At 47.1% G+C, this 10,902-nt stretch overlaps 1 long non-coding RNA gene across 1 annotated transcript; it reads left to right on the top strand.

The window, feature by feature from the left end:
• The first annotated feature begins 4,976 nt into the window (after nt 1-4,976).
• LOC121163620 lies at nt 4,977-10,659 on the top strand. Its single transcript, XR_005884918.1, has 2 exons — nt 4,977-5,079; nt 6,758-10,659. It is a non-coding gene; the product is annotated as an uncharacterized LOC121163620 (long non-coding RNA).
• The last annotated feature ends 243 nt before the right edge of the window (nt 10,660-10,902 follow it).

Here is a 10,902-nt window from a genome sequence, read left to right as displayed (position 1 = left end):
GAAAATGTTTAATTAACTAGCTCGTAAGAGAACTAGCATGCATTAGTTTGCAAAATTTATCAAAAATATATCCCCTTTCTTGGAAGTCTCACTTAATCAGCACTTATGAATTTTTATACTTGTTTTTTTTTTCTGTATTCATCACCTGTTTTTCGAAATGGAACTATCACAAATCTACAATGTGGACAATTATCTAACTTTTTAAAAAGTCACTGAAAAAAGGCAAATTAAAACAATCACTTAAAATATGATTTTTTATTGCCTTGGTATACATCGACAGCATTAGGCTTGACAGTGAAGTGCAGTTTTGCAAAGTACATTACAACTCTGACATGTGTGCTTTTGACTCCTAAAGATAAAATTAATGTGGATAGGCTGAATCAACTTGCTTCTGCTGAAATAAGTTGAGGATAAATTCTATATTTGAAAGCAAGAAAATATAGAAAAACTAAGATGTTTTTAGGAAATTAAATGAATTAAAATATTGCCTTTCTTATCCTCTCCCTTTTTACTCTGCATTTTAAAATATTTTAAAAATGACCTGGCTACTTACTACATTTTTCTTTCTCATAGCTAAATTATTATTACTATATTGAGTGCACTAGGGAAAAAATTTTTTTTACATGCAACAAGCTCATAGAAGGAATGAGTTTCCAGTCGATTTCTGAAAGAACAGAAGAGTACAACACTCAGAAAATTTCAATGTGAATTATAAACCAAGATTGCTACATCTTTTTAAAAATTATTTTGCAGGGCTTGTTTCATTTTTTTAAATTACTTTTTTCTTAACACGTCTGTCCCTTTCTCCTTGATGAAGGGTTTGGAATACCCTAAATTGGTTTCTTACTGCTTCTCCCTGTGTGTTAGGCAACGTGGACTAATACAGGCACAAGCTCCTATCAGGATGAGCTGGTTAATGGCGATGGTTAGGCAAATGTTTTTATCTGTGGAATGTAAGAACTAAGCACCAGAGGTTGGCAGTCTTGATTTCACATAAACAAGGCCTGGGAATTTTGTAAAAACCAGTTTGGGTCCAACTTGTGATACACGAAATTAGAATATCTGCAAGGAAGAGTTAGGTATTTGCATGTTTAAAAGTCTCCCTAGGAGATTACGAAGTACAGCCACATGAAGAACTCCTGAATTCAGAGGAAGAAATTACAAGTAAACTATCTTTAGTTTGTATGTTATTTGTCTAATGAAAACAAAACCTAGTGAAAGACTTTACTATAGCAACACTTTGCATGAAAGTAAAAACTGTAAGATTTGTAAAAGCCATACAATTTCAACAATAAACATCAGTTTTTTATATACCAAAGTTAAGAGTGGAGATTATCTGTTCATTGTGATAAACTGAATCTAAGATGACTGATTTCCCTAATTAAATAAACATCAGTTACTCTCACTGGGTTCTATAAAGTTCCGCAGTGACAACTCTGAACATGGGAAAAAAAAATCCTGCAGTTTCTTCAAACTGCTTCTTTTTTTCAAACCACATTACTATCAATCTTACCTCAAGTCTCTAATTTCTCAATTCTAAAGCCAGATTTAGGAGTATAAGATTAAGTCACAATGGTCTTTCTTGTTGATGCAGTATAAATTTATGGTCATTAATAACACCTGAGAACGCCATTTGCTGCAAAGAACTCACAGATTCACATTATGCTTGGCTGTCACATAACACACAACATTGTTAACTTCAAAGTTTTTTATTTTAATTCTTTTCAATTAACTTTTAACTAAAGAAGCAAAACAGCTTGCCATTACAAAAATGATTTGATCAGAACTCAGGAACAAATATTAGTTTGAAAACAGAGTTTGGAGCTTCATTGTGAAAAAATTTAGAGGCAGCCAGTCATCTTGTGCTGTTTCGGAACCTTTGGCAGTGTGGGCTCTTGTACCTTCCTCTGTGCTTGAAGACCAGACAGCGCCTAATGCATGACTGTCCACCTGCACTGCAAGCCTTGGAAAGTGACAAGACTCTACAGTCTTAGATATTCACAAACACATGGGCTGAAACAGAAATTATTATTGTATTATTATTCTGTCTTCTCCATTTTAAAGAATCTAAAGTGTTCTTGATTTATTATCACTTAATTTTATAAATTCAGAGTGGTGTTAAATTTCTTTCTTTTTATTTTTCAGTAAAACACAATTGCTGTGAGAACACACAGGAATCTATGTTAAAATATTAATTTGTCCAAATATGAAACACATATAAGTATACAGAACATTTAGAGTACTTCTGATTTAGCAGTTTTATTATAGTTAAAATAAGTCATTTAGATTCTTATATCCTTCTTTTCATATCTATAAAATGAATGCGACTCACTGTATTCATTTCTTAATTTTCAATCCTAAAACAATTCATCCTAAAGAAGACAATTTGTCTTAAAAAATTTTAACTAAATTTGTTTTGAAAATTTTCTTCAAAAACTCAACTCAACTGAAACTATAATATTCAAACAGTAAAAGGTAGAACATGATATGCTATTAACAGTGTTTAGAAGGTCAAGAACTTTCTCGAAGTTTTCAGTCCATAACATTTGTGACTCAAGACACACCAGCTCATAGGCGATATGTGAACAACACAGGTATTTATCTGCTTGTTGTTATGTAAAATGTTAATAGCTACATGGGACTGTTCTGATGTGCTGTGCGTTTCACTTCATCTAGAATGTTCTGGATGTGTGTACTGTTTTAGCTGGCTTCATAAGGTTTGTTGCTTCACTTTAGGCATGTCAGATAGCTGTGTTTTTGCATTCTTTGGTTGCAGAAAGCATTGGTTAGCACTTCACGTGCTGTTGTAATCTTCAAAGCTATAGGAAAAAAAAATACCAACTTTTCCTTTGAGTACAAAATATAGCTAACCGTGGCCCGTGTATGTGAGCTGCTAAGAACTTGTGACTCTCGCAATACATTTATACACACACATTTGAAGGCGAAATTTCAAGTGCATGGGGATTGAAGCGTTTTCAACAACTCTAATTATACTTAAGAAAATGTATTAACTCTGAAAGAAGGCTGCTTGAACCCCTCAAAAAATAAAAAGTAACCAACTAATTCTGAAACTTTTTCTGGGATTTCCAACTCAGTAGGTCTAAGTGAATTTACATCTTCCAAAATTCTGATTACGGTAACATATATGATTACGGTATATATATATATGTTAATATTAATACACACACATTGAGAAGTAAATCTCGGGTTCTGTAATCACAGAAAGTGTCTTTTATGTAAGACTCACACCGAGATGTGGCTGGAGTTGCACACACACCTTTTTCAAACCAGAGGTATTTCCACGTTTATTTTAATTGGAAGGAAACTATGAGATAAACAACTCTCTCCTGCTAAGAAACCTGTGCATAGGTGGGATTCCCCATGATTCAGTGTAAGGCTCGCTCTTACTCACAGCACTCTCAACTCCACCATTCTAATTTAACACAGAACATAACGTTTTAAAGAAAAAGGAATTGATATATTGGTCAACGCCGACCAAAAAGCAATGCAAATTAGACTTTTATTACAGCAAGTAGGCAGTCTTCCCCTTGACAAGATCCACAAGTGACTGTGTCCGGGAGGCAAAGTATTCTAACTTTTCAGATTTAGCCATCTTATTTTGATTTGCAAAGCAAGAAACGTCTAGAAAACAGGTCCTGTGTGGAACAGTGAGGCAGCCACAAGACGTTATTGCTTTTCCTATCACTAGTCTGACATTTGAAGGTAAACAAAGCGTGCTAAAATGAGTGAGAAAGATGGTAAAATGGCAACACTGCCAGGAACTCCAAGATCTTGACTGCACAGGCATTTTCAGCGACGGTTTGTACACCTGACTGGTAAAATCACCACGAGTGGGATGTGCTTTCCAGTAACCACGTACTGGAGTACCTGAAACCCGTTTGAAATAACTGGATGTGTATTCAATGCTATGAATCCTCGCTTCTTGTAACAGTCGTTGTTTTCTGAGAATTCTGGAATTTCCTGAACCACAGCGTGCGGCGGGAGGGACGTGCTCCTGAGTGGGCTCCACGTCTCAGGTCTGTGGCTGCGCCTCGGGTTCTTTCCGAGCCACACTATCTCTAGTGGGGCGGCAGGAGTTCTCCGTAAAGGCAGCCGGGCATGGCAGGAGAAGCAGGTACTGCAGCTCTGAGAGCCGGGCTCGGGCCGGCGTCCGGCTTCCCGCACGGCCAGCTCAGCGCGGCGCGTCTCAACTCCGCGCCTTCCCCACCACGTTGATTCCCGGGTCTAACCCGACCTTTGTACCGGGAGCTCCCGGGTCGGGGAGACGGGCGTGGGTGCAGAGCGAGCCACTGCGTCCGACTTCTCTGTGGCCCACGGGCCGGAAGGGGGCCAGCAAGCGGGACCCCCGGGACGCCCCCCGACCGCACCCCGCCGGGCCGGGCACCGCGCGCGCGTGGCCAGTCCCGCCGACGGCGCCCAGGAAGCGGCGGGCGGCGTGCGCCTCCGGGACCGCGTGCGGCCCGCGAGCGGAGGGCGTGCCGGAGGCGTGGCGCGAGCCGGCCGGGCCGGGCGCCGGGCGAGGCGGGCGCCGGGGGGCGGGACGCGGGGCTGGCGCGGGCCGGGCCGGGGGGCGCGCGGCGCCGGCGGCTCCCGACTCCCGCTCTCCGGGGCCGCCGAGCAGGAGCCGCCGTGGGCGGGGCGCGCGGTGATTGGCGGGCGGGCGGGGAGGTCGGAAGTACTTTGTTTTTTATGCTAATGAGGGAGTGGGGCTTGTCCGTATTTACGTTGAGGCGGGAGCCGCCGCCCTTCATTCACCCACATGGTCCTTCGAGGTGCCGCCGCCGCCGCCCGCCCGCCCCGCGCCTTCGCGCCACTCGGCGCCCCTCGCGCCAGGCCGGGGGTGCGGGGTGCGCCCCCCGCCGCGCCGCCCCGGCCCGCGCCCCTCGGCGGGGCCGCCCTCGGCCGAGCGCCCCCGGGGCCGAGCCGGGCCGGCCGCACCCCCGCCGCCCCCGGCCTGGGGCCTCCGCCCGCTCGTAGTAAAGCGGAGGCGGCTCGGGGAAGGCGGGAGCGAGAGCCCGCGGCGGGGCTGGGCGAAGATGGTGGCGGCTACTCCTCCCGGTGAGTGCTGGCCACCCCTCCGCCGACGGAGAGAAACCTGTTGTGTGCGCGCGCGCGCGTGTGTGTGTGTGGGGCCGGGGGGCCCGGGGCCGTTGGGGCGGCCCGTCCCTCCTCGCCGGCCGGACACGCGGGGCCGGGCCGGGCCGGTGGGAGCCGAGGGGGCGGCGTGCGCGCGGTGGCCGCGCCCGGGACCCGCGCGCGGACCGTGGCTCGGCCGGCCCCGGAGGGCGGGTGGGCGCGGGGCGCACACAATGGCCCCTCGGGGGGCAGAGGACGTGCGAGGGGCGGCCGGGGGCCCGGCGCGGCGGGGCGCGGGGGGTCTCTCCGGGCCCTCGGCCGCCGGGCGGGCAAAGTTTGTCCCGGGGGCGAGAGTTAAAGCGCCTCCAGAACAAAGCGGCGGCGGCGGCACATGGGGCAGGCCGCGGGCCGGGAGGGGGCGCGCCCACGAGGTACCTGCGCGCCGGCGGCCGGCGTGGCGTGGGCGGGAGCCCGCGGGCCCCCAAACTTTGTGCGCCCGACGGAGGGCGCGTGGAAGGGGCGCGGGAGGCGCGGGAGCCCGGGGCCGCGCGGCCTGGGTGCCGGCTGCCCGCCGCCCCGCGTGGGCTTTTGTTAAGCCCGCGTGGGCAGTCTTCCGCGCGCAGACCCACCCGCCCCGGGGCCGGCCTCGCAACTTCCCCGCCCGTGGCCCCCCGGCGGCGGCGGCGTGGGAGCTCGCCCGGGCTGCGGCGCGCGGCGCGGGAGGGACGGGCCCGGCGCGGCGGCAGCGCCGTCCCCGCCGCCATGTTCCTACGGGGCGGGCTGCGCGGGGCCGAGGGCGGGGGACATGGCGGCGACTGCGCGCCGCCGCCGATTGTTCCCGGCTTAGGCCTCGGGCCGCGTGCGCCGGGCCCCGCGGCCGCCGCGCCCCCGCCCCTCGGGGCCGGCCGGGCGGGCGGGCGGCCCGGCGGGGGGACACAAAGGAGGGGCGGCGCGCCCGCGTCCACGCCGCGCTCGGGCCTGGGCGCCGCCGCGAGCGGGGCGGAGGGGGGAGGTCGCCGCGTCCGGCTGGGCCCGGCTCGGACCCGTCCCCCCCTGGCGGCGGCGCGGGGAAGCGCAGGGCCGCGCGCCCCTTGTGCGACATGTGCCCGGGCTCCATGAGCGTGGCGGGCGCTTCGCGGGCGGCGGGGCTGGCTTCCCCGTTTTGTGTTCCGGAGCCGGGGCAGAAGGGAGAGGAACTGGAGAGAAGGCGGGCTCGCCGCTGCCAGGTCGCCGGAGGAGAGGAACGAGCGGCGTGCCGCCGGGAACGCAGCAGTTGAGGAAACAACTCTTTATCCCCGGCGTGCAGCCACGAGGTCCTGGTGGGGGAGGGGTGGGGAAGAATAGTGCCCCTTGCTCGTCGGAGCTGCACGCGGGCGGTCGTGATTGGTGCTGGTTAAGGGCGAGTGTTTTGGGAGTGGGAGACCTTGCGTCTGATAACTAGAGATTTTCCAACTTTATTCCACTTTTTCACCCACACGTAGTTGGTTTTTTTTTTTTTTTAATTGTTGCTGTTACGGCCTCGCTCTGCTACCCTTAGTTTTTGCACGTGGAATTCATTGGAATTATATGGAGAGGTTCTGAATAGGTGATCATTTTGAGCAACTGTTCATCGATTTTTTTTTTTTTTTTTTGTCGCTTGTTCTCCCTGCCCCCACCCCAGCTACCCACGTGGACCTAACACGGCCCCAGAGCTGTCTAAGGATACTTGCTGAGGAGGAAGTTTTCCTGAGTGGGTAAGTACTTATAATTTACTTCCAAGTTTTCATAAAAACGGAATTCTGTTGACTTTTACCCTTCAGCTGAATGAATCCGATGTGGTGGGGATCCTGCACGGGAGATAGGAGCTTTTTGTATTTTGTCCACTGTTCCGGGTCTGCCTGATGAGGTCGGGTTTGGGCCAGCTATCTTGAACGTCCTGAGAGCGCAGTGCCAATGCTATGTGCAGCTTTCAAGCTGTACTGATAACATTCTTAGAAGCTGCTTTGTAAGTTGGATGGTAAATTTTAAGTTCCAGATTAATTTGTAAAGCTAAAAAACGTGGTCCAAGCAGTAATTAATCATTTCATCAAGTTGCCCCTGGGATGTGAGGGCGTGGAGAGTTGTTCTCTTAACAGGTACCAGGAGGGTTGGTAGAGGCGCTCTGGTTGCAGCTGTTTCTAATGAAGGACTAGGTGAAAAGCTGCTGTTTTTTCTATTTCTCTTACTATTGTAGAATGGTGGTCGGTTTTATTTGTAAAGAGTACTTGTTGAAACTTTCAAAGTGTCTTAAGTGGGAACCATGGCTTTGGGATAATTAAAAACTAATTTTTTCTTCCCTGCTAGGGATGATGTGGAACTTTGCATGCTTTGTGCCTGTTGAAGACTGGAAGGTGTTGTAATTGTTGGTTTCAGGTTTGGCAGGAGTCCGGCATCGCCTTGTCAGCCTGAAGACGGTGACCAGTCAGAATAATGTCAAAGTGCTTACAGTGCAGGTAGTGATATGCGCATCTACTGCAGTGAAGGCACTTGTAGCATTATGGTGACAGCTGCCTCGGGAGCCACGGGGCGTCACGCGCAGGCCTGCCGCTGCTCAGTGCTTTTTGTTCTAAGGTGCATCTAGTGCAGATAGTGAAGTAGATTAGCATCTACTGCCCTAAGTGCTCCTTCTGGCATAAGAAGTGATGCTTTCATCCAATAATTCAAGTCAAGCAAGTATCTAGGTGTGTTCATAGTGTTTATTTGCAGTCTTCTGTTAGTTTTGCATAGTTGCACTACAAGAAGAATGTAGTTGTGCAAATCTATGCAAAACTGATGGTGGCCTGCTATTTCCTTCAAGTGGCTTGTACTAATTGTCTGTACTTTTGTTGTGTCGATGTAGAATCCGCCTGGTGCATGCGATGTGACAGCTCCTGTAGCACTAAAGTGCTTATAGTGCAGGTAGTGTTTGGTGATCTACTGCATTCTGAGCACTTCAAGTACTGCTAGCTGCAGAACTCCAGCGTCGGCCTGTCGCCAGCCCAAGGGTCCTGTCGAGCACTGTTCTATGGTTAGTTTTGCAGGTTTGCATCCAGCTGTGTGATAGTCTGCTGTGCAAATCCATGCAAAACTGACTGTGGTAGTGAAAAGTCTGTAGACGAGGAAGGGAGCATCCAACCCCTTTCTGCACAGGCTGGGACCGGTCGCAATGCTGTGTGTCCGTGTGGTATTGCACTTGTCCCGGCCTGTTGAGTTTGGTGGGGATAGTGACCGGAAGATTTTGCAAACTAAAAATTCGGAAGATTACGACTTCTGCTGTTAAACATTCAAGAGCTGTGAAACTTTAGGAAAAAAGAACTTGTAACTTTAGTTTTGGCCCTGTGAAAACTTGCTGGTTATATTCTGCTTCTTGAAACCAAATTTTGCCCTCTTTTGGTGCTGAAACAATTCTGAGTCTGCATTTTGAGAAAATGTGAGTGTAACTTTTGAGTTTAAGACCATTCGGCGTTTTGTAATTGTAAACTGATTACATGCAAGATGATGGCCTTCTGCATTTTGGATATGCCGTTTTGCCTTCAGATCTAGTTCACCAAATGTGAAAGTTGATGAAACGGGTCATTTAATATATTCAAGTATTTTGAGTTCTGTTTTGTATACAGCAATGTGTAAAGAGTTTTTCTTAAAGCATTGAATTTAAGATGAAGAGGCTGTTCAGTGAATAGTATCTTAACAATGAGTTCTTGATGTATAATGGCTGCTGTCTGTATATTAGTGTTTTCTTTGTTAGTGGTGCGTGAGTGCTCATGTGTAAATTTTCATGGTGCTTAGACTGTTAGCATTTAAAATTAAAAGGGGAGATAAGAGTGGGCTACACATTTGAATTCATTTTTCTCGAAAGCTGGAGGTGGATTTACGTTCCTTGCCTCACTCAACCTGAAATTCTGTACACTGCTAGTCACTTCTGGGCTGGTGCTATTGATGGCACTGGATAGAACTTAAAGGTGGTTACAATGTTTTTATCCATCTTTTCTTTCATGTGTGAAAAATTAAAAGTTGTTACAGATCCACCATTTTCATTGTATTTTGGAGGGAAAAGGCAGAGTTAATCTGACTTCCAAGGCTTCAGCAGTTAAATTGCTTGACAGATTAAGAAACTTTTAGTGTGGACCTTGAAGACTTGAATAAGCTTTCACCTGTTATGTGTCAATTCCTGGGAACTTAATCTTGGAGTCCGGAATAGAAAGGTAAGATTTTTGACAGTTCTGGAGGTGATTAACTGGAAAATTTTCAGGATGAGGAAATAATTAGGCATTAGTAAGAAATTTATATAGCCAAGTTCTTCAACTTTTTTGAATTGAAGAACATTGCTTTAAGATAAATGGATGTTAGAAGTTCTGAAACATCATAGTTTATAGTTGCCTGTAAAAGAATATTCTGTACTTGTAACGAAATAATAAAATGTTTTTTAAAATGCTTTAAAAGTGAAATTGTGATTTGTGCCCAGCCAGATGACTTCTTAAGTACACACTGAGTCTTAGTAACAAAAGCTTGAAGTACTTACCCTGTGTGGTGTTCAGGTGTGTTCAAAATGTCATTGGATCTGAACCGAGACTCAAATCTAATGGAATTGTATGTTAGCAGGGTTGGTTATTGAGCTGAAGTTGTGTGGGTTAGGAATTCCTCTGGCTTTAAAATGGGAAATTTTGTTTGTGCTTCTAAGATTTTCTCAGACATAAGCATGAAAACATGAAAGCTGGTGTTAAGTTTTTTTTTTATGCTCAGTTAACTCACTACATTTCTGTTTGAAAGAAAAACAGCTTTAAATTGCACTAACCATGAAGTTGCTTGAGACTTAGGTTTAATGGATAGCCTTAAAACTATGCTGGTTGGAATGGATTTTTTTTTAAAAGCATGTTATACATGTATTCTGTTTTTAGGCTTATTTAGAAGAAAAGCACTTTAATTTGTAAAGCGTTTGAGTGGTATCTGACTTTACTGAAGTTTTGAGGTCTTAATTTTTATAGGCAAGCCTGTGAGTAAGTGCAGCAAGCCTGACTGTCCGTAGGTGGGAGAATCCTGCAGCGATTCCTGACAAGGGCAACCTGCAAGCTGCCCGGACGACAGTTTGTCATGCTAAAGTTTGCTGTGTGTTAATGAAGTAGTCCTGTTGATGATTGACAGCCCTGTGTCGGCTGTCCGGCACTGGAGTGAAGAGCCCCAAGCCAGTCACGCAGCACGATGAGGCGAGGAGGGCACAGTGCTAGGCCAGTTTGTGTCTGACTGAAAGTAACGTGTCTACTTGAGCCTTTTTAAGTTATCCTCTGGTTTGGTTTACATTCTGCTCAAAGCCTGAGTTAATGTGGTTTTTCCTTTCGGCGTGTCATGAATTTGAGTTTTAAGCATCATTAAGAAAAGACGTGTTGTCTGAATCTTAAGACCATAGCAAGAAAAATGGTTGACCTGAAGACATTTAATATTCCTTTTCTGAAAGTCTGTACTCGTAATGACAGTTTGGCCAGGCTGTTGAATGGCTTTAGTGGATTTGATGTTAAGTACTGCATTTCCAAACTGCCCAGAATGAATGTTAAAATAAAGATTCTTATTTTAGCAGTGTTTGTGGTGTTTTCATTTTGTTTTGTTAGAACAAATAGCCCATAAGTTTCTGCTTAAGTGGAGAATTGGAGGCAAGTACCATAGTTACTGAGCCAGTGTTACAGGGAGACCTATTATAAATGTCTTCAGTTCCTGGTTTGAATAGCTGGTTAACTATGTTTAGGACTGGGTTGAATGGGTGTGTGATGACGGCGCTGAATCTGATGGTGTCTTCCGAGAAACTCCTCGGTAATTCCC

The sequence above is a fragment of the Ochotona curzoniae genome, unplaced genomic scaffold (genome assembly GCF_017591425.1).
Source record: "Ochotona curzoniae isolate NIBS_2020 unplaced genomic scaffold, NIBS_Ocur_1.0 contig_64, whole genome shotgun sequence".
Classification (NCBI taxonomy): Eukaryota; Metazoa; Chordata; class Mammalia; order Lagomorpha; family Ochotonidae; genus Ochotona; species Ochotona curzoniae.
This window is presented reverse-complemented; position numbering and strand designations above follow the sequence as displayed.